This window comes from Anomaloglossus baeobatrachus, chromosome 7 (genome assembly GCF_048569485.1).
Source record: "Anomaloglossus baeobatrachus isolate aAnoBae1 chromosome 7, aAnoBae1.hap1, whole genome shotgun sequence".
In the NCBI taxonomy this organism is placed as follows: Eukaryota; Metazoa; Chordata; class Amphibia; order Anura; family Aromobatidae; genus Anomaloglossus; species Anomaloglossus baeobatrachus.
The window spans coordinates 229,172,735-229,197,592 of NC_134359.1; the positions used below are offsets into that span (position 1 = coordinate 229,172,735).

Consider the following 24,858-nt stretch of genomic DNA (forward strand, 5'->3'; position numbering starts at 1 on the left):
TACCCTGAGTCCTGTGGTGGAGAAAAAACCGCTCCCCACCCTGACAGACTTGCGTCCGTCGTGACTACTTCCCAGGATGGGGGTAGGAAGGATTTCCCCTTCGACAATGAAGTGGGAAGAAGCCACCACCGAAGGGAAGCTTTGGTCGCCTGAGAGAGGGAGACGGTCCTGTCGAGGGACGTCGGCTTCCTGTCCCATTTGCGTAGGATGTCCCATTGAAGAGGACGCAGGTGAAACTGCGCAAAAGGGACTGCTTCCATTGCTGCCACCATCTTCCCCAGGAAGTGCATGAGGCGCCTCAAGGGGTGTGACAGGCCTTGAAGGAGAGATTGTACCCCTGTCTGTAGTGACCGCTGCTTGATCAGCGGAAGCTTCACTATCGCTGAGAGGGTATGAAACTCCATGCCAAGGTATGTGAGCGATTGGGCCGGTGTCAGATTTGACTTTGGAAAATTGATGATCCACCCGAAACTCTGGAGAGTCTCCAGGGTAGCGTCGAGGCTGTGTTGGCATGCCTCTAGAGAGGGTGCCTTGATCAACAGATCGTCCAAGTACGGGATCACCGAGTGACCCTGAGAATGGAGGACCGCTACTACAGTAGCCATAACCTTGGTGAAAACCCGTGGGGCTGTTGCCAGGCCGAATGGCAGTGCCACGAACTGCAGGTGTTCGTTTCCTATGGCGAAGCGCAAGAAGCGCTGGTGCTCTGGGGCAATCGGAACGTGGAGATAAGCATCTTTGATATCGATCGATGCAAGGAAATCTCCTTGGGACATTGAGGCGATGACGGAGCGAAGGGATTCCATCCGGAACCGCCTGGTCTTTACGTGTTTGTTGAGAAGTTTCAGGTCTAGGACAGGACGGAAAGACCCGTCCTTCTTTGGGACCACAAACAAGTTGGAGTAAAAACCGTGGCCCTGTTGATGAAGAGGAACAGGGACCACCACTCCTTCTGCCTTCAGAGTGCCCAGCGCCTGCAGAAGAGCCTCGGCTCTCTCGGGAGGCGGACAAGACCTGAAGAATCGAGTCGGGGGACGAGAGATGAACTCTATCTTGTAACCGTGACACAGAATGTCTCTCACCCAGCGGTCTTTTATTTGTGGCAGCCAGGTGTCGCAAAAGCGGGAGAGCCTGCCACCGACCGAGGATGCTACTAGAGGAGGTAGAAGTCATGAGGCAGCCGCTTTGTTAGCGGTGCTCCCAATGGCCTTTTTAGGACGTGACTTAGACCGCCATGCATCAGAGTTCCTTTGTTCTTTCTGAGACCTTTTGGACGAGGAGAATTGGGACCTGCCCGTGCCCCGAAAGGACCGAAACCTCGACTGCCCTCTCCTCTGTTGGGAGAGGTTCTGCTTGGGCTGGGGTAAGGATGTATCCTTTCCCTTGGATTGTTTGATGATTTCATCCAGGCGCTCGCCAAAGAGCCTGTCGCCAGAAATTGGCAAACCGGTTAAACGCTTTTTTGGAAGCGGAATCTGCCTTCCACTCCCGTTTTCGCTTGACCTGCTGATATAGCTTGTAGCGCCCATACGGCTGCGAATGCTGGGGCAAAAGAAGCTCCGATAGCTTCATAGATGGATTTCATCCAGAGCTCCATCTGCCTGTCAGTGGCATCTTTAAGCGAGGCCCCATCTTCCACTGCAAGTATGGATCTAGCCGCCAGTCTGGAGATTGGAGGATCCACTTTGGGACATTGAATCCAACCTTTAACCACTTCCGGGGGAAAAGGATAACGTGTATCCTTAAGGCGCTTAGAGAAACGCTTATCCGGACAAGCATGGTGATTCTGGATTGCCTCTCTGAAATCAGAGTGGTCTAGAAACATACTCTGTGTACGCTTGGGGAACCTGAAGCGAAATTTCTCCTGCTGAGAATCAGACTCCTCCGCCGGAGGGGCTGAGGGAAGAATATCCAGCAACTGATGAATGGATGCAATAAGATCATTCACTATGGCGTCCCCGTCTGGAGAATTAAGATTGAGAGCGCTCCCAGGATCAGAATCCTGATCAGCTGTTTCCGCATCATCAACCAGAGAATCCCCCCGCTGAGACCCTAAACAATATGATGTCGAGGGAAATTCTAAGCGGGCTCGCTTAGACGATCTGGGGCTAGGTTCTAAGTCCGAACCCTCCGTCTGGGATGTATGAGATACCCCGTGAGGACATTGTTGGTCCAACTGAGGGGGGTCAGGGAACAATGATTCAACAGAGTCCCTTTGCTGAGATACAGGTCTGGACTGCAAGGCTTCTAGTATCTTAGCCATAGTCTCAGAGAGTTGATCCTTAAAGGCTGCAAACTCAGTCCCCGTCACCTGGACAGTGTCAACAGGTGGCTCCCCCTGGGCCCCTCTTAGCAGAGGATCCGGCTGAGGAAGTGTCACAGGGGTCGAACACTGTACACAATGAGGGTCAGTGGAACCTGCCTGTAGCTGGGTCTTACATGCGGCGCAAGCAACATAATAAGCCTGTGTTTTGGCACCCCTGCCTTTTATGGGCGCCATGCTATAGTTTTCCCTGAGTAACACAATAGGGTATATAGCCAGAAAGAACTGTGCTCATACAGTGTAAATTATATACAGTACACAAATAATGTACCCATACAATACAGCACCATGGGGCTAGCACCACATGTGCTGTTTACCAGCCGCCTAAGCGGTTGTGAGGCCACCAGAGACCGTGTCTGGGTCTCCCATGAATATGTCCCTCTCTGCAGCGTCGGTGGAGCTGACAGGAATGGCTGCGGCGTCCTGACGAGCTGAGGAAGCTGTGGGCGTGGCCTAGAAAGAGCGCGAAACGGGCGCTCATACTGTGTACAGTGAGGGGAGTGGAGCATGTAAATCATACTCCAGCCCTCATTGCTGCTCGCTCCGTGCAGCGTCCCGCCCTTCCCCTGCCTGTCAGGGCTGAGGGCGGGAGAAAAAAAGGGAAACTAGGCCGCAATGAAGCCGGGGACTGTAGTAATAAACGCGGCCGCCGTAAAAGCGCGGTCGCGTGAAAGTCCCCGGCGAACTACAAGTCCCAGCCGCGCCGCAGTGTCCCGTGGCAACGGCGGTCAGTGCGGTAGCCCTTACATATAAACACACTCAGCGACGCTGAGTGTGTAATGGCACATATAGACCCGGTCAGCGCCGCGGTCCCCGGTGCACTAGCACACCCAGCAAAGCTGAGGTGATGCCGTGCGCGGTCCCCATAGGGATACAGAGTACCTTTAAGATGCAGGGCCATGTCCCTGAACGGTATCGGCTCCTATCCATCAGGCTCCACAGGAGTTGTGGATGAAGCCCGGTCTCAGTGCCTGGAGACCGATAAGATCCCACTTCACCCAGAGCCCTAAGGGGGATGGGGAAGGAAAAACAGCATGTGGGCTCCAGCCGCCGTACCCGCAATGGATACCTCAACCTTAACAACACCGCCGACAAAAGTGGGGTGAGAAGGGAGCATGCTGGGGGCCCTATATGGGCCCACTTTTCTTCCATCCGACCTAGTCAGCAGCTGCTGCTGACTAATCTGTGGAGCTGTGCTGTGCGTGTCTGACCTCCTTCGCACAAAGCAAAAAACTGAGCAGCCCGTGGGAGCACGGGGGGTGTATTGGCAGAAGGGGAGGGGCCTAACACTTTTAAGTGTAGTACTTTGTGCGGCCTCCGGAGGCATAGCCTATACACCCGATTGTCTGGGTCTCCCAATAGAGCGAAAAAGAAAACTTGCTATTTTGCCTGTCCCAAAGAGGAGGTTTAATCGCAGATGGCATTTCTGCTTCAATGAAATGGAGAGCGACACAGCTATTGGAAAATAAAATTCTTCTGGCAGCTGTTTATGTGGACCCAAGTCATCATATACTGCTTGATGATCAACAGCTTACTAAAGGAAAAGAAGCTTTGAGTGAGGTAGCAGTTAGGATGAGCGGCTACAGGACTGCCAGGCGGAAGAGGACTTGGGGCCTGACAGTGCTACTGCTGCCATATCTTCATCCTCATCAGATGAGGAGTTTAACTTTGACAAGTATTTAGATGACATGGAGCAGGCAAAGCGTTGCCGCAAGGAACAATATTTCACTCCGTCTCCTATAGCAGCAGATTGACCAGATTTCAGTAAAATTTTTCACTTGCTCTCAAAGAAATAGAAAAATTCAACCGTTCATCAAAACTGACTGTGCATGAGGCAATTCCTTTATACCCGGAAATTGTTAGAGATGTTGCCCATGTGGTTACGGCTTTGCCTCCAACCCAAGTTACTGTAGAGAGGTTGTTCTCTAGCCTTAACATTATTAGGTCAGATTTGAGGTCATCTGCGAAAGAGGATCTGATGGAGGCAATTCTATTTCTTACAACAAATTCATAGACTGCACAAATGTTATTTAGTATGTCTTTGTTGAAAACATCAGTTTTTTGCCACTTATATAGTGTATTACATAGTGTTATATATATATATATATATATATATATATATATTTGCCTTATTCTGTCTGTCTGTCTTGCTCCAAAATTGTGTCCTTACGGTGACACAAAGCTGATTGGCCGCTGGGCTCGCCATGGCCCCACCCCCCCACACGGATTGGCCCCTCGCCCAGGCAACTCTCCCACGCCCCGCCCCCCTCACGCAATGCACGCTCGCTCTGGCCCCGCCCCCCGCACGCATTCCCCGAACCGACCGACACGGAGCCACGACTCCCAGGTGAGTACTGTACCCCCGGGAGCCCACATCAGCGTACGCCGCCAACCCAGCCGACACATACCCTCGCATTGCTGGAGTTGCCGCCGTATGCTGGTGTGGGCTCCCGTGCGAGCGGGGGACGGGATACGCTGGTAACCATGGTAGCATAGTTACCAGCGCATCAAGGTCCTGAAGCGGCGGAACATACACACACGCACGCACACATACACACATCAGATCACACTCACTCTCACACACACCTCACACACACACATCACATCGCATCCACACACTCACAACATCCTGGGATATCGCTTGCTTCTCGGCAGCGATACTGTGCAGTGAACTTCCAGGACCTTCCGGAGGATCACATGGCCAGAAGCATGTGGTATCTCCGGATGTTGTGAGTGTGAGCGCGTATGTGCAATATCGTCAATGTGTGTGTGCGTGAGTGTATGCGATCGGATGTGTGTGAGTGTATGCGATCGGGTGTGTGTGAGTGTGTGTGTGTGCGATCGGATCTGTGTCGGCAGAGGAGCACGGTGTGCTGGAGGAGGCTGGGAGGAGAGAGGCTGATCCTGGGGAAGGCTGGGAGGGGGAGGCTGAGACTGGGGTAGGCTGGGAGGAGAGAGGCTGATGCTGGGGGAGGCTGAGACTGGGGTAGGCTGGGAGGAGAGAGGCTGATGCTGGGGGAGGCTGAGGCTGGGGTAGGCTGGGAGGAGAGAGGCTGATGCTGGGGACAGAAAAGGCTGATGCTGGGAGGAGAGAGGCTGATGCTGGGAGGAGAGAGGCTGATGCTGGGAGGAGAGAGGCTGATGCTGGGAGGAGAGAGGCTGATGCTGGGAGGAGAGAGGCTGATGCTGGGAGGAGAGGCTGATGCTGGGGGAGGCTGAGGCTGGGGTAGGCTGGGAGGAGAGAGGCTGATGCTAGGGACAGAAAAGGCTGATGCTGCGGGCAGAGAGGCTGATGCTGCGGGCAGAGAGGCTGATGCTGCGGGCAGAGAGGCTGATGCTGCGGGCAGAGAGGCTGATGCTGCGGGCAGAGAGGCTGATGCTGCGGGCAGAGAGGCTGATGCTGCGGGCAGAGAGGCTGATGCTGCGGGCAGAGAGGCTGATGCTGCGGGCAGAGAGGCTGATGCTGCGGGCAGAGAGGCTGATGCTGCGGGCAGAGAGGCTGATGCTGCGGGCAGAGAGGCTGATGCTGCGGGCAGAGAGGCTGATGCTGCGGGCAGAGAGGCTGATGCTGCGGGCAGAGAGGCTGATGCTGCGGGCAGAGAGGCTGATGCTGCGGGCAGAGAGGCTGATGCTGCGGGCAGAGAGGCTGATGCTGCGGGCAGAGAGGCTGATGCTGCGGGCAGAGAGGCTGATGCTGGTGCAGCATGGGGGATGGAGCACGATGGGGAGTGCGCAGCATGGCGGATGGAGCACGTTTGGGAGTGCGCAACATGGGCGATGGAGCACGTTTGGGAGTGCGCAGCATGGCGGATGGAGCACGATGGGGAGTGCGCAGTATGGCGGATGGAGCACGTTTGGGAGTGCGCAGCATGGCGGATGGAGCACGATGGGGAGTGCGCAGCATGGGGGATGGAGCACGATGGCAGGTACACACCTCCCCCCAACACACACACACACACACACACACATACACACACACTGGGAACCACAAACACCGCCCTACACAGACACCCACACACACAGACAACGCTGCACACACACAACACCCAACACACAAACACCGCGGCATACATACAGTCAGGGCCAGAAATATTTGGACAGTGACACAAGTTTTGTAATTTTAGCTGTTTACAAAAACATGTTCAGAAATACAATTATATATATAATATGGGCTGAAAGTGCACACTCCCAGCTGCAATATGAGAGTTTTCACATCCAAATCGGAGAAAGGGTTTAGGAATCATAGCTCTGTAATGCATAGCCTCCTCTTTTTCAAGGGACCAAAAGTAATTGGACAAGGGACTCTAAGGGCTGCAATTAACTCTGAAGGCGTCTCCCTTGTTAACCTGTAATCAATGAAGTAGTTAAAAGGTCTGGGGTTGATTACAGGTGTGTGGATTTGCATTTGGAAGCTGTTGCTGTGACCAGACAACATGCGGTCTAAGGAACTCTCAATTGAGGTGAAGCAGAACATCCTGAGGCTGAAAAAAAAGAAAAAATCCATCAGAGAGATAGCAGACATGCTTGGAGTAGCAAAATCAACAGTCGGGTACATTCTGAGAAAAAAGGAATTGACTGGTGAGCTTGGGAACTCAAAAAGGCCTGGGCGTCCACGGACGACAACAGTGGTGGATGATCGCCGCATACTTTCTTTGGTGAAGAAGAACCCGTTCACAACATCAACTGAAGTCCAGAACACTCTCAGTGAAGTAGGTGTATCTGTCTCTAAGTCAACAGTAAAGAGAAGACTCCATGAAAGTAAATACAAAGGGTTCACATCTAGATGCAAACCATTCATCAATTCCAAAAATAGACAGGCCAGAGTTAAATTTGCTGAAAAACACCTCATGAAGCCAGCTCAGTTCTGGAAAAGTATTCTATGGACAGATGAGACAAAGATCAACCTGTACCAGAATGATGGGAAGAAAAAAGTTTGGAGAAGAAAGGGAACGGCACATGATCCAAGGCACACCACATCCTCTGTAAAACATGGTGGAGGCAACGTGATGGCATGGGCATGCATGGCTTTCAATGGCACTGGGTCACTTGTGTTTATTGATGACATAACAGCAGACAAGAGTAGCCGGATGAATTCTGAAGTGTACCGGGATATACTTTCAGCCCAGATTCAGCCAAATGCCGCAAAGTTGATCGGACGGCGCTTCATAGTACAGATGGACAATGACCCCAAGCATACAGCCAAAGCTACCCAGGAGTTCATGAGTGCAAAAAAGTGGAACATTCTGCAATGGCCAAGTCAATCACCAGATCTTAACCCAATTGAGCATGCATTTCACTTGCTCAAATCCAGACTTAAGACGGAAAGACCCACAAACAAGCAAGACCTGAAAGCTGCGGCTGTAAAGGCCTGGCAAAGCATTAAGAAGGAGGAAACCCAGCGTTTGGTAATGTCCATGGGTTCCAGACTTAAGGCAGTGATTGCCTCCAAAGGATTCGCAACAAAATATTGAAAAGAAAAATATTTTGTTTGGGTTTGGTTTATTTGTCCAATTACTTTTGACCTCCTAAAATGTGGAGTGTTTGTAAAGAAATGTGTACAATTCCTACAATTTCTATCAGATATTTTTGTTCAAACCTTCAAATTGAATGTTACAATCTGCACTTGAATTCTGTTGTAGAGATTTCATTTCAAATCCAATGTGGTGGCATGCAGAGCCCAACTCGCGAAAATTGTGTCACTGTCCAAATATTTCTGGACCCAACTGTATATATATATATATATATATATATACGCACATACCGCACAACACACATATTGCACAAAACATACCTCCCCCCAAAACACACCACAAACAAACCGCGCAACACACAGCGCTCCACAAACAACGCAACACACATACAACACCGCTCTTACCCCCCGCCACACCCAGACAACACCCAGATCATGTACAGCGCCCTACACAAACACTTGTTAAGTACACACAACAACATATTGATATATATATATATATATATATATATATATATATATATATATATATATATATATATATATATATATATATATATCAAAAATCATACATGAACTACACAATACGTAAATTCTAGAATACCCGATGCGTAGAATCGGGCCACCTTCTAGTATGTATATATATATATATATATATATATATATATATATATATATATATATATATATATATATATATAAACACTAAGTAATACACTATGTAAGTGGCAAAAAAACTGATGTTTTCAACAAAAACATGCTAACTAATAAAGTAGCATTTAGTATAATGCTTATATTTAGGTGAAAAATGTATTGTAGTGCAATGTGAACATTAGACATTTAATAGCTTTTATGATACAATAATCAAGATATTTGGATAGAACATAAAATATATTTATTGGATACAACTTTAGAACACAAAAAACTAATAAATTCTAAATATGTAATATTATATATATATATATATATATATATATATATATATATATATACACACAAAGATATATATGTAATCTACTGTATATTACATAGTGTATTACATATTTACAATTTATTAGTTTTTTGTGCTCTAAAGTTGCATCCAATAAATATATTTTATGTTCTATCTAGATATCTTGATTATTGTATCATAAAAATGATTAAATGTCTGATGTTCACATTGTACTGCAATACATTTTTCACTTAACTATAAGCAATATATGTGGGAGTCAGAGTCGTGGAGTCGGAGTCGGTGCAAGGGAAATTGAGGAGTCTGAGTCGAAGGTTTGGGTTATCGACTCCACAGCCCTGAGCCTCACAGGAGAGGACGTGCTGCATCCAGGACGCAGCATATACGGATCGTGGGCACATACCCCAAGAGAAGTGCAGGGTGAGGGGGATAGCGGCAGAAATGAATAAAATCTGGGAGTGATTCTTAAAGGGAATCTGTCACCAAGTTTTTGCCACCTAACCGGAGAGCTGCATAATGTATTGACAGAGACCCTGATTCCAGCAACTTACTGACGTTTTGATAAAATCAGTATTATCAGCAGGAGATTATCACTAGAAGACTAGTAAACCGGCTGCTTGGTGGTTCTCCATATTCATATTCAAAAAATAATGAATTATAGTTTTAACACTGAAGGAATAGTAAACTTGTAGTCTTTCATTCATGAGCTCTGTGTAATCCCCAACTCCAGCACTGATTGGCAGCTTTCTGTATACACTATGCATAGGCAAAAAGCTGCCAATCAGTGGTGTGGGCAGGGTTAGACAGAGCTCAGCATCCAGAGAACTGGTAGATCTTCAGCAGAGAAAGCAGGGATTATATCAAAACTGCAGCACTAAATATGGTAATTGATAACTCTGGAATCAGAGTCTCTGCCCCTACATCAGCCTGCTCTCAGATGGGGGAGAAAAAACCTGGGGACAGATCCCTTTAAGAGTAACACAAATAGCAATTTTTAGAGAGTTCAAATAATATTTATGTTCCCTTGCTCTTTTAGAGATCCTGCTGGGTCTGACTTTGGCAGCTTCAAGGTCTCACACTCATAGCAGCGCGATCCATAATGCTGAGTATTGTTTTATAGGCAGTAAATCATGTTCATCTGAAGAGTTATGGCTTGAGAGTTATTCAATCATTCTCCGGCACTGATGTTGGGATAACAAGTTTTATTCTGCACTTTGTTACACTCGAGCGGCCGTCACACAGAAGCATCTACACACAGAGCAAACCAGACACAGAACGACTGTCAGATACCATGGAAAATGTACACATTACTCGTAGGGACCATCACTTCCATGATACACCAGCAATGTGTCCCACTCGGACTATTCTTTAGGGGTATATCTGAGCTAGTTGGAGATAATCCTTTTTTTTAATTACTAGCAATTAAATTGGTTGTCCGGGCTTTTCACAAAAGTCTGCCACTGTTTTATGTCACATGCACGGTGAGGATTCACCGGTGATGGCGGTTATATGACTGCAAGTATACAATATGCATACTACTGCTCTCATGCCAACTAGCCGTGCACGGACTCACTCAATTGACTTGTATTGAGCAAGGATGGGCACGTATAGTTGGAATATGGTCAGGAGTATGCACATCACATCCTTGTGGTCAGGAGCATGCTTATCACATCCTTGTGGTCAGGAGCATGCTTATCACATACTTGTGGTCGAGAGTATGCTTATCACATACTTGTGGTCGAGAGTATGCTTATCACATACATGTGGTCGAGAGTATGCTTATCTCATACTTGTGGTCGAGAGTATGCTTATCACATACTTGTGGTCGAGAGTATGCTTATCACATACTTGTGGTCGAGAGTATGCTTATCACATACTTGTGGTCGAGAGTATGCATATCACATTCTTGTGGTCGAGAGTATGCTTATCACATACTTGTGGTCGAGAGTATGCTTATCTCATACTTGTGGTCGAGAGTATGCTTATCACATACTTGTGGTCGAGAGTATGCTTATCACATACTTGTGGTCGAGAGTATGCTTATCACATACTTGTGGTCGAGAGTATGCTTATCACATACTTGTGGTCGAGAGTATGCTTATCACATACTTGTGGTCGAGAGTATGCTTATCACATACTTGTGGTCGAGAGTATGCATATCACATACTTGTGGTCGAGAGTATGCATATCACATACTTGTGGTCGGGAGTATGCATATCACATACTTGTGGTCGGGAGTATGCATATCACATTCTTGTGGTCGAGAGTATGCATATCACATTCTTGTGGTCGAGAGTATGCATATCACACACTGTACTTGTGGTCGAGAGTATGCATATCACATTCTTGTGGTCGGGAGTATACATATCACATTCTTGTGGTCAAGAGTATGCATATCACACACTGTACTTGTGGTCGAGAGTATGCATATCACATACTTGTGGTCGGGAGTATGCATATCACATCCTCGTGGTCCGGAGTATGCACATCACATACTTGTGGTTGGGAGTATGCACATAACATACTTGTGGTCGTATGACCGCTTGTCTTGCCGCCGGCAGCAGAGGTCTCACAACGTGCACTGCGTGCAAGGGGAGGATCCACTAGTCTGCAGTCACAGAGAGTAAAGGCCCCGTTACACGCTACGATTTATCTAACGATATGTCATCAGGGTCAGGGTTTCCGCAACGCACGTCCGTCATCGTTAGGGACGTTGTTGCGTGTGACACCTATGTGCGACTCTGAACGATCGCAAATAGGTTGAAAATCGTTGATCGTTGACACGTCGTTCAGTTTCAAAATATTGTTCGTCGTTTGGAAAGCAGCAGACATATTGCTAAGTTTGACACCCTGCCAACGACAAACAACATCCACACGACCGCCTTGGTCAAACAATATATCGCTGAACGATGTAGCGTCGTTGGTGAGATGTGTACGTGTGACCGCTAATAAAAGACCTATGTGCGATCTCGGCAAATCCTAACTACGATCTGGGCGTGTCACATCGCTAATGAGATAGTCACATAAATTGTAGCGGGTAACGGGGCCTTAACTGCAGACTTTAGTGAAAAGCCTGAACAACCATCTTAATGTTATAGACGCAATAAGTGTAACTTCAAGTGACTTATAAACATTGCATTTATTTTATTTTTTTTAGCCCTAGAAGTTTTTAGTTTATTATTGAGATTATTCAATCACTGAATTTATGTTCTCCTTCAGTTCCCTCTCTGGTATCACTGTAGTTCTATCATAGGAGTCACTGGAGTAACAAGTCACTTCATGACATTTTTTCCCTCTTAAATATGCCACAAATGTCTGAGTGGTATTACTGACAAGTGGAAGCTACTCAGCCAAAGAGGCATGTCACATATAACAACCGAGCGGGTCACCAAGTGCATAAAAGTGGCCAGCGTCTGCTGACTTACCTGAACAGTTCCAGACCTATATATTAACATCTGCACACACATGGTGCATTGGGATCAGCATGGCATGGGCGTCCATGGCTGAGCAGCTGCATACTAGCCTTACATCACCAAGCACGATGTTAAGTATAGGATGGAGTGGTGTAAAGCGGCCGGTAGACTCCGGAACAGTGGTAATGTGTTCTGTGGAGGGATGAATCGCGCTTCTGCATCACACAGTCTGACGGCTAGGTTTGCCGAAACCCAGAACATTACATGCCTGTCACATGGTGTTTTGCACAAAACTCGCCGACTGTCATGGTGGCGTCAGGCTCTGTTCACATTGCCGATTGAGAAACAGTGTCTAATGTTTTCTCTGGCGTTTCTCATCAACTCCGTCAGACCAGGGCATTGACCTGATATCTGATCATTCATAGACAGGCTAGCAAGAGTTAACCTCTGCTGTCCTGCTCGTTAGGCTTCTTTATTCACATGTTGTAAAGAAGCCAATCATTTCTACTTTTCTCATTTTTAGGCTGGAGGAAATCTTCTACCTATGCCAACTACAGTTTATGCTGTGTGTTGTGGTGTTCCTGACTTGCTGGAGAAAGAATTCCTTTGTGCTTAGTGTTGGGTGTGGCGTTAGACTGGTTTCATATCTGCGGTATGTTGCCGCACTGCCGGATCCGGCACAAATGCGGTACAGTTCTATACAGTTCACAGGCATTGCAGTAAGCTCCGGTCATATGCTGTCTGATGCTCCGGTCACATGACCGAATGAGCATGAGACATGAGCATGAGACTCCGACATCTCCACCATTAGGGGTATGTCTGAGAATAGGGATAGCACAGGTTCCTCCAGTCTGAGGGTCAGCTTATGTGCTCCGGTTTCCCGCTATCCCTATAGTCCCTCGTGACAATGCTGAACTGTTATGTGCCAGGTGTAAAACTTGGTGGAAGACGGATCAGGGTTTCTTTTTTAGATAACTGTAATGTTTTCACCTTTTTTGGAAACCGTTTGGGGAAATACCTTTGCTCTTCCCCATGACTGTGCCCGAGTGCACAAAGGTCCATAAAGACATGGTTGGGTGAGTTTGGTGTGGAAGAACATGACTGGTCGAGCAGAGCTCTGAGCTTAACACATCCAACATCTTTGGGAGGACCAAGAATAGGGATGGCATGCCCGGCCTTCTTGTCCTACATCAGGGTCTGACACCACTAATGCTCTTTTGAAAGATGGGTCAAAAACTCTTCAAGGCACCACAAAAATCTTGTAGAAATCCTTCCAAGAAGGTGTAGTAGGGACCAACTCCATAGTAATGCATCTGGATTGAGAATGAGAGGTCATAAAAGCTCCTGTAGGTTCCCCAATACTTTTACCGATGCAGCATATTTGTTACTCTAGTTTTTTTGGGTTTTTTACACTCTTAGGGTACTTTCACACTTGCGTTCAGCGCATTCCGTCACTATGGAGAATAGCGCAGTCCGTTAACGCACTGCGCTATTCTCCATAGAGTTGTATGGACAACGCACTGTAACGCAAGTGTCTGCGTTGCATCCGCTGGGCGAATGGAACGCTGCATGTAGCGTTTTTCTGCGCTTGGCAGAGTATCAAAAAAACTCAACCTGCAGGAATCAGTTTGGCGTCCGTTGTTTTTATAATGGACGCCTATGGTGGCGGATTCCGTTAGAATGTTTCATTTGACGGATTCCGTTAACGCATCAGTCTTTACACAACTGCGCATGCCCAGATGTGTAAAGTCAAGGAAAAAAACCTATAACGGATTGCGTTATTTTGTACGATCCGTAGCATCCGTTGTGCCACTATATGCAAGGCATCCGTTACATCTGTCACACAACGCAATGCTACGGATCCCGTCCAACGCAAGTGTGAAACTAGCCATATGAGATAACATGTTGGCAATATGCGCCCCTGACCAATTTTATAAAGTGGTCAATAAAGGGGTTGTAGGTTTAATAAATAACCTTATTAGAAGCCCCCCCCCCCCCCCCAAGCTGCTCACAGTGCGTCTTGCTCCCGAGACTACTAGTGATGAGCTGTAATATGTATATTCCTCTGAAGCGCCCCCCAAGGTGAAATGAAGCATTACACAGTACAATAGGAGTTTTCTTCACTCTAAACTCTGGTTATTATAGGGTAGGGAGGAATCATCACAATTAAAGGAGTTATAAAGGATTTAAAAAGTATCTGTCACCAGGTTTTTGTTCCGCCATCTGAGAGCAGAATAATGTAGAGCCAAAGACCCAGATTCCACTGATGTGTCACTTACTGAGCTGTTTGCTGCCATTTTGATAAAGTCAATGTTTTCTCTGCTGCAGATGTAGGTTATACAGAGCGCATGAATATATGAGCAGAAACAGACTCCACAGCCCCCGAAGAAGACATCGAAACGTGCGTGTCGACGCACGTTTTTCCTGGGTACTGCAATATTCATGGGTGAGTGATCACTGCTCTGATGGGGTGCCGGTCATAATCTTTGTTACTTGCTGCCAGTGACATTTAGTGGGATATTTCCCCTGTTATTTTCTTTATAGCTATATTGTATACCTTGGTATATCTCAGCAGGAGTGCTTGGGAGCAGATCACTGATTTATATAAGCTTTGACCTGCACCCGTTCGTGGAACAAGAAAGTTGTTCTATGATGGTTCCAATTATTGATAAATTTACCTGTATTTATACTGTCTTTATAAATTTTAGAGCAAATGTTTCTTGATGATTTTTTTAACATCTGTTCATCCCATTACCATGTGTGTTGTATTGGCCCTTGTGATCGGACCTCAGGGATACCCTTTATAAGCCTGATCCTTGTAAACTGACTGTTGATAAACCTCTATGTCACTTCTTGTTTTTGATTACTATTTAATAAATGTTTTAAGTTGTTTTTGATTGTCTTATTGATACATTTTCGGTCAAATCAATGACCAAGACTACGGTTCTCCTTAGTTCTCTGTATGTTAAGAGCTTATGAATATGCTGGACTACCTGCAGCACGCCAAGTAGTCCTGTAATGATAATCTCCTGCTGATTACAGAATGATTTTTATCAAAACTACACTAAGCAGCCCAGGAAGTGACACATCGTTGGAATCAGGATCTCTGGCTCCACGTTATGCTGCTCTCAGATTAGGTGATAAAAACCTGATGACATATTCCCTTTAAACAAAAAAAACCCATAAATATAGATTTTTTTTATTCCAATAATAGTGTACTGTTACAGCATTTTTGCTCCAATATTACTAAACCCCAGTGGACAGGTGCGGCGCTGAATTTTGTCTATTACTACATTAATATTGTTCACATATGGAGAAAAGATGCTTCCGTTTACTAGTAATAGGCTTCAGAGATGTACTAAGTTGTTAATCATAATCCAATTTTCGATGCGAGAACATTTTCAGAAAGTACAGCTCTGTCAATCATAACACCCTTGTATTAAAGGCAAGGACACTAGCCCCAATTTTCCATCTTCTGCCGTTTTCATCAGTTGTCATAGCAACTCGGCCTTACATGATAAAGGCTGCAATCACAGCGAGGTGTTGTTTATCTCCTATCATGTAATGCAGATCCTATGATTTACAGGAAAAAAAAAAAGCCTGGATTGTTCTCAAGTGAAACTCACGTGTATTTCTGCTAAGACACGGGACATTAAGTGAAAGAATGAAGAGGAAAACAATTGGTGACTGTATAAAAAGAAATGTGCATCCATTTGGGAATGTGTGGCTTAAAGGGGATGTTCACTAATTGGATACTCCTTCTCATCCCCCTTGTTCGCCCCAGTAAAAATAAATAAGCCTATACTCGCCTCTGATGCGGCCGCGGTTCCAGCGATGTCTAAAGCCGTGTTCTCAGGGCCCACGTGACATTGCGTCTGTCTCCTGGCCTTCGGATATTTGAACAGGATGTGAGTGCAGTGCTGGCTTCCTGCTCAAATGTCTAAAGGCGTGGAGAAGGAAACCAGTGCTGATTGGTCGCGTGGTCCGCGTGTCATGACAATGTCAATGGGCCCCTGTAACTGGAACCGCAGAAGCATCGGAATAGAGTATAGACTTATTTATTTTTACAAGGGTCGATCAACTGGGATGAGAAGTTGTTATCCAAGTAGTGGAAATCCCTTTAATAATATAATGCTGCTATCCTGCATTCAGTAGAAATTTCTTAGGCTTGGTTCACACTGGCATCTTGGCTTCACAATCAAGCATATGACAACTGATGAACCCAGAACTTTGACAGCCAGAACTGGGGGGCAACCTGTGACATTTTTACAGCAAAAAAAAACCCAAAACACAGATAGATTATACCCCACATGAACAGATTATACCCCACATGAACATACCCTTAAAGGGGTGGACCACTACTTGGCCGACCCCTTCTCAATTACTATTTTCCCCATGATGTTGCTTAAGTTGTCACGGGAGACCCTTCCCTGACATTGCAAGGACCGCACAGGCACCGAAGGCAAGTACAGGCCATTTTTATTTTACATGGAGGAATATAGTAATTGAGAAGGAGTTTGTCTGAATTAGGAAATTAAATTAGCTACATAAATTTTATCAAAAAAAAATTAAAAAAAAAATAAACATTGGTCATTAAAGAGTTTCTAAACTTTTTTTCTAATAGAATTATTGAAAAGAAAGACATTTTTGTAACATATTTATTAACTTTTTTGCCTCCCTTGCTTCCAAACTCTATGTTGCAGTGCTGTTTCAATGCAAAGATCATGCTCCTTTAGTAGTTGCTTTCAACTGCTGCTCAGCAAAATCTGTACACTACGTCCAAACATTGCATGTGCCTCTCTCCTCCCCTGTCCTGAAAGATGGGAAGACCTATCCACACATTGTTTGAATGCAGTGTACAGATCTTGCTTGGAAGCAGTAGAAAGCAGCTTGTAAAGATTGTCCATCATTGTTGCAGGAAAATAAACATCACGGCAGAAATGGAGACAGAACTAAAGGGGATTTTTACAAATGAGTTTTGTTTGCTTTTCTCATATTAGAACTTTTCCTGCCACTCAATTACTTATCCCTTAAAAGGACAAAAATGTTATATTTGCTTCATGATAAATCTTAAAGGGTCTGTCCCATCTTTATTTTTCAGAATCAATGCACTATGCAGCCTCCCTGGGGAAGGTGGTCTCTCTTGATTGACAGTTTAGAACATCATCCCACCGCTAACCTGAACAGTACAATGCTACAAGCAGAGGCAGCTTTACCTCTGCAGCATCGGAGGACTACAGGGACCCACCTAACAAGCCCTATAACAAAGGGCTTGTATTTGCTGCACCGCTAAGGCCATCAGCAGTGGTGGATAACCTACACAATGAGCAAGTACACAAGATTCTAAAGCCCTCTTCAGAAAGTATGTTTGACTTGTTTTCACCCCTCTATAATGATGAGAAAACCCTTTTAAAGGAACCCTGTCCCCTCTAAAATAAATAGTATTTACCTGCAGATACAGTGGTAACCTACAAGGAAATTTCGTTTTAAACATTTTATATTTAGTATGTTGCCAAAAACATAGCCAGGGAGAAAATAAAATTATATTCTCCCTGCAGCTGCTTGCTGTCAGTCATCAGGGTGGTGCAGTGGCCTATTCTAGTCACCGCTCACACTGCAGTGTTATCCCCTTGACTGTCAGCCTGCTCTGTGGGGTGTGTGCAGAGCCAGCTCAGTTTAGGTTCGGGGGGGGGGGCGGGGGGTGATAATAGAGCACTTACAGTACAGTGACTCCCCGATGACTAGAAGCAAGCAGCTGCAGGGAGAATATAACCTCGTTTTCTTCCTAGAACACAGCAAAATATGGTTAAAACGCCATTTACCTCCAGATCACCGCTATACGTGCAGGTAAATAGTTTTCTGAAGCCGACAGGTTCCCTTTAAGCTTAGTTGTTGTAATGTATTTTATGTAAAGAATTCGATTCCCACCTTTTGCTGTAACCTGGACCTTTAGTGCCTTTCACATGCTGATCTGCTGGAACCCGTGTACAACAAAACCTGCAGGAAACAGAAAAACAACCAATGAGACCATCAATCGGGAAAAAGACCAATATCATTCCATTGCATTAATTAAAAAAAAAAAAATTAAAAAGGCCACTTATTTATGGTTTAGTTTGGTGCTGTAGTAAACTACATATTTTTTTTTCAAGGGTGTCACGTGTGACAGACAGTCATGTGGTTTCTGGCCATAGAAGGTCACGGCGCAGAATGTTCCCTGACTTTCCACTGTTCCTGCTGTCAGTATTCATTGGTATAGGTCGCTTTCCTGCTGAATGCATCTCTCTCCTTTTTGAACCCTGCAGGAGCTCGCCTTCCACCCAGCTGCTGATTATCAGTATTCCCTTGGTGTTTAAAGGGAACCTGTCAGGTCCACTATGCACCAAGAACCACGAGCAGTTCTGGGTGCATATTGCTAATCCCTGCCTAACTGTCCCTGTATACACAAGCATAGAAAAAGAGATCTTTAGAAAAAGTATTTTTAAAGATCTTTTACCATATGCTAATGAGTGCAGGGACTAGTCCCCTGGGCGTTAGTTCCCTTGCTAGTCGTCCCTTCATTAGGATGTTATTATGTCCCTGTCGGTGTGCTAACATGCTAATGAAAGGGCAGCGTCACATGATTATCTCATTCACCTCTCCGAAATACTTAATTCTAAAGATCCCTTTATATATGCTAGTGTATACAGGGACAGTTAGGCAGGGATTAACAATATGCACCCAGAACTGCTCGTGGTTCTGGGTGCATATTGTACCTGACAGGTTCACTTTAAATACTGCTTCCTTCCTTTGGACTGGTGCTGATGATATTTTCAGGTCCTTCAAGCTCTGGTTGCAAGCAGGTGGTTTGTACTCCTCTGAGGTATTGTTGCTGAAATCTCTGCTGAATTTCTACGTGAGTCATCTAAAGATAAGTAGTTCATGTTTTTCCCCCTGTGTGTCCCCCTTGTGTCATCTATAGTGTTTAGTGGGGTTCACAAAGAACACATCCCATCCGTTTCCTATTTAGGGCCCAGCACTAGGGATACCTAGGGTCAGGTATCCGGCTTGGAGTATAACTGTGGAACCTATCTAGGCTGGTAAGGGACCCCAGGGACCAGCGGTAGGTTCGGTCAAAGGTCACCATCTTCCCTTTCCCTAGACATAGGGTTTCCTCTTCCCTTTCGCTGTGCGTGACATTGGGTGATCAAAGGGATATTAACACTTCATCATTTCTTTTCCATAGAACGTTATATAATCATCACATTGGCAATATATAAAGGGCGCATTATTTTTCATAGTAAATCAGAGACCATACACATCATTGGGTGCTGACAAGAAGCAATCCCACTTTTCAGCAAGTTCTATAAGAGCTGTAGTATTATACAATTCTAGACCTCAGCTGCTGCGGAACTTCATTAGACTTACCACCTTTTTAATCTAAATAACGTTGTTAATGGTGGATTTCTTCTATGGTTTCAAAAGATATGGCTCTGAATCCATTAAAGGTGTGTAGTATAAGAAATAATATACTCCCGCTTGTCTGTGGCTTCTTTCAGATCTATAGAATTTCAAGTATTCTTCTAATTTACAGAAGAGGTACTCAATCACGTGTACATCCACAGACGAGTCCTTTTATTTTCCTTTTTTCTTGACACATCTTAAGAGTTTTGGGGTAAGAGAATCAATTTTGAAAAAAAAAACTAAATATATTGAAAAAAAATATATATTTTAGGATACTCTGTTGGGAGATGTTTGTGCTATATGTGGGGGCATGAAATCAATACCAAAAAACCCCCACAACTTTGACGTACAAACTTTTTCCTTAAATGATAAAAAAATCTTGAAAGTATAATCCCAAATTAATGTTACAGTCTGAAGTAGAAAATAAGTGAGAAGTCCAAATTTGTAACGTGAGACTCATTACGTTCCGACAGAAATGAAAATAAACACATTTTCTAATGAATTATGGTTTGTGCCGCTGCCAGGCTAACATCAGCGTGGAGCGAATCGGGAGGATTGCCTCAGATGTAAAGATTGCGCGGTGCCTTCGGGTTAATCGCAGTATTGCAAATAACTTTCAGACCCGCCAGGATACTTGACAAACAAGTGCGTTACTATTAAGGCTTAAAAATGTGTGATTCTTCCAAATGCTGAAGAGTTCCCAGATATCGACAATGGGAATCTCAGGGGATACAAAATACAATAAATAAATTGGGACGTGTACTGAGCTTTAGGCCAGTTGAGTGCATCCAAAATGAAGGCAAAGCACGGACCGTAATGTCTCAAGACCCAAACTAAGGAGCCTCCTATACCTCCTAAGGGGAGTTCATATCAGGAGACCATGGCCAGAGTCTAGACATAGAGGTCTTTACTCACACTATGGAAGCCAACCTTAGAAAAATGCCACCATACTGGCCAACTCATCAGCTCTAAAGGAACATTCAACAAGTCTGTGATATCCTAAGGGGTACTTTGCACACTAAGACATCGCAGGTGCGATGTCGGTGGGGTCAAATCGAAAGTGACGCACATCCGGCGTTGCAGTCGATGTAGTAGTGTGTAAATCCTTTATGATACGATTAACGAGCGCAAAAGTGTCGTAATCGTATCATCGGTGTAGTGTCGGACATTTTCATAATTGCGCTGCCGCGACGGTACGATGTTGTTCCTCGTTCCCCTGCGATAGCCCACATCGCTGTGTGTGAAGCCACAGGAGCGAGGAACATCAGCTTACCTGCGTCCTGCGGCTCACGCCGGCTATGCGGAAGGAAGGAGGTGGGCGGGATGTTTATATCTTGCTCATCTCCGCCCCTCCACTTCTATTGGCCGCCTGCCGTGTGACGTCGCTGTGACGCCGCACGACCCGCCCCCTTAGGAAGGAGGCGGGTCGCCAGCCAGAGCGACGTCGCAGGGCAAGTGAGTGCATGTGAAGCTGCCGTAGCGATAATGTTCGCTACGGCAGCGATCACAAGATATCGCTGTTGCGACGGGGCAAGGACTATCGCGCTCGGCATCACAACATCGGCTTGCGATGTCGTAGTGTGCAAAGTAACCCTTAGTCCAAGCAAAAAGGGGAGATGAATGACCAAGTTCACCGGTGACCACCCTGGACCATGCAAAGGTATATAACAGAGCCACATGTACTGTGGAAGGAAGAACGTCAATGGAGCCGTGTATCTGTACATAAGGCTAGGTTCACATTTCCGCTAAACTGTATCAGTCACAATCCGCGGCTATAGTAAACAACGGCATCCGTTTAGCGGATTCCATTGTGTCCCATAGACTTATATTAGTGGTGGATTGCGACTGATGACCCTGCGTTGCATCCGCTGCGTCGCGGTCAGTCGTTTTTTTTGACTGACCGCCGGGCGGGAGCAACGCAGAATGTAACATTTTTCTGGCCATCAAAATTAACGTGCTGCGTGGGAATCCGTCGCCATCCGTCAAGCTTGTAATGGATGTCTATGGTGCTGGATTCTGTCGTAATCCGTCTTACAACGGAATCCAGCGCAGGATTCCGTCATGCTCTACTGAGCATGCCCAGCATGTTTGGCACACCCACTGGGCTGTCCCAAACACAAACGCATCATGACTGATCCGTCAAAAACGGACGCATAGCGGATGTAACGGACGAGACGGATCAGTTTTTTCACAGGATTCCTGTGAAAGGAATCCTGTGAAAAACACATCCGTAGCGTCAGTTGACATCTAAAAAACGACTGATTCGTTGCTGACGGACCTGACGGATTTAAAACAACGGAAATGTGAACGTAGCCTAACCCATCACCAAGATTCTAGAAAGAAGTATCATAGCAATCTGGTGTCCAGAGGAGCGTGCCATGATCTTCATGCCAAGGTTTTCCCTGTCAGATATCGTTTTGTGCTCCATCAGACCCCATAATACAGAAATATTAAGACCATTCCCAAATTTGATCAGTGCTGTGTTCTAGCTCCATATAACACAAGTATTAGGTCATGTTTTCACATTGCAGAATATTTTCGCTATGGATTTGGTCACAAATCCGCCATAAATTTGAAGACTAGTGCACCGTTTTAATTTTTCAAGATACAAGCCATCCCTCTGTACCTTTTTTGCTTCATGATGCAAGTACAAATCTGAGTTACAAGCAGCTACTGTGTGATCACGGGCGCTCACTCATTAAGAATATGCTCTGCTCCCTCCGCCCATCATCCCGAGCGTGGAGAGCAGCGAGTACAGTATCCCGGCAGTTGATGGCGTGTGGGAGAAAGGTGCTCACATGCTGGTCAGCTGTCGGCATCATACCGCACACTTAAAGAAAACCTTATACTCACCCGCCAGCGAATCTTCATGTGAGCGCTGTGCTCCCATGCGCCGTCAGCTGCCTGCATGAGATGAGGACGCTGTGCTGCAGGGGACCAGAGGAAGGTGGAGTATATGTTTTTATATTTTTAATGAGTGTCGTGATGGGGGCCATGTACCAGAATGGGGCGTGACCATGTACCAGGATGGGGGAGATCATAGATACCAGGATGGGGGCCATGTTCCAGGATGGGGGGGGGGGATCATAAATAGCAGGATGGGGGCATTGCACCAGGACGGCGAGACCATATACCAGGATGGGGGAGAAAATATATACCAGGACGAGGAACTATATATACCAGGATGGGGGCCATGTATCTGGTAGGGAATCATATATACTGTACAAGGATGGGGGCCAAGTACCAGATTGGAGGATCCCATATACAGTGCCAGTATGGGGGCAGTATACCAGGATGGGAAGCTTTAAGTAAAGGTTGGAACAGATTGATCGCATTTCAATTCATTTTAATTGGGAAATTTAATTTCACACAAGAACAAATTGAATTAGGAGCTCGGTCACAGAGTGAAGTAAACTCACAAGTCAAGGTGTTACTGTATTATGTTATATACAGTTCTACCGCTGTAATAATACTATAATTTGCCTTTAGTAGGGAAGAGACTAGTCAGCAATTTTAAGACTAGCTTCAAAGATGTAGTGCTCATTTTTACAGTCTAAAATTAAGAAAAGGCAGAGAGTTTCATAAAATAAGTAATAAAGTGATGTTATATCCTAATAAATTATACTATTGCTCTTACATACAGTACAGACCAAAAGTTTGGACACACCTCATCTCTAGAACAACTGTTAAGAGGAGACTGTGTGCAGCAGGCCTTCATGGTAAAATAGCTGCTAGGAAACCACTGCTAAGGACAGGCAACAAGCAGAAGAGACTTGTTTGGGCCAAAGAACACAAGGAATGGACATTAGACCAGTGGAAATCTGTGCTTTGGTCTGATGAGTCCAAATTTGAGATCTTTGGATCCAACCACCGTGTCTTTATAGAAAAGGTGAACGGATGGACTCTACATGGCTGGTTCCCACCGTGAAGCATGGAGGAGGAGGTGTGATGGTGTGGGGGTGCTTTGCTGGTGACACTGTTGGGGATTTATTCAAAATTGAAGGCATACTGAACCAGCATGGCTAGCACAGCATCTTGCAGCAGCATGCTATTCCATCCGGTTTGCATTTAGTTGGACCATCATTTGTTTTTCAACAGGACAATGACCCCAAACACAACTTCAGGCTGTGTAAGGGCTATTTGACTAAGAAGGAGAGTGATGGGGTGCTACGCCAGATGACCTGGCCTCCACAGTCACCAGACCTGAACCCAATCGAGATGGTTTGGGGTGAGCTAGACCGCAGAGTGAAGACAAAAGGGCCAACAAGTGCTAAGCATCTCTGGGAACTCCTTCAAGACTGTTGGAAAACCATTTCCGGTGACTACCTCTGAGGCTCATCATTCTGTAACCCAACCAAAATGTCACTATGGTGTTGTAAAAATATCTATAACCACTTCAATAATGATTTAATATTCCACAAAAGCAAATATATGCTAGAATGGGAAAAAGATTTGGGTAAGAGCTTTACGGATGAGGAATGGCAGAAAGCCATTTCACTAACCTATTCTTCAAATGCATGTGCTACTCTCCATCAATCTCACTTCAAAATTCTCTTGCGTTGGTATCTCACTCCATGCAGACTTGCTAAATTTAATAGACAGACGTCCCCTTTATGTTGGAGGGATTGCAATGAGAGAGGTACTCTACTCCACATTTTCTGGAATTGTCCCAGATTGAGGAGTCTCTGGGAAAATATTTCTAGTCTGATTAATCAGATTACTAACTCCACAATTCAGACCACTCCCAAAATGGCCCTGCTTTCACTTAATTTGGAAAAATGTGATCCTATATATAAACCCATCCTAACTCATTTATTTCTAGTTACTAGAAATCTTATAGCTTCTAATTGGAAGAACCTTTAAAGGGAACCTGTCACCACTTTTTTGGTGTATAAGCTGTGGCCACCACCAGTGGGCTCTTATGTACAGCATTCTAACATGCTGTATATAAAAGAGCCCAGGCCGCTGTGACAACATAAAAAACACTTTATAATACTTACCCAACGGTCACGTAGTTGGGTCATATGGGCGTCTCCGTTCTCCGGTGCCTCCTCTATCTGAAGCCTGTGTGCATGACGCGTCTATATCATACACACTCACCGGTCCTGCGCAAGCGCACTACAATACTTTGATCTGCCCTGCTCAGGGCAGATCAAAGTGCACCTGCTCAGGACCTGAATGCCGGCAAGTGTGTATGACGTCGGACACGTCATGCACCGCGGCTAGAGGAGAATAAAGATGGCCAAAAGAGGCGGCGCCGGCA

At 45.7% G+C, this 24,858-nt stretch overlaps 1 protein-coding gene across 1 annotated transcript in view; it reads right to left on the reverse strand.

Moving 5' to 3' along the window:
- Positions 1-24,858, reverse strand: part of MRTFB (myocardin related transcription factor B) — a 406,942-nt gene that overhangs the window by 278,371 nt on the left and 103,713 nt on the right. The window contains exon 2 of the mRNA XM_075317934.1: positions 18,084-18,152. The gene's annotated coding sequence lies outside the window, so the exon portion shown is untranslated. The remainder of the gene's footprint in view (positions 1-18,083; positions 18,153-24,858) is intronic.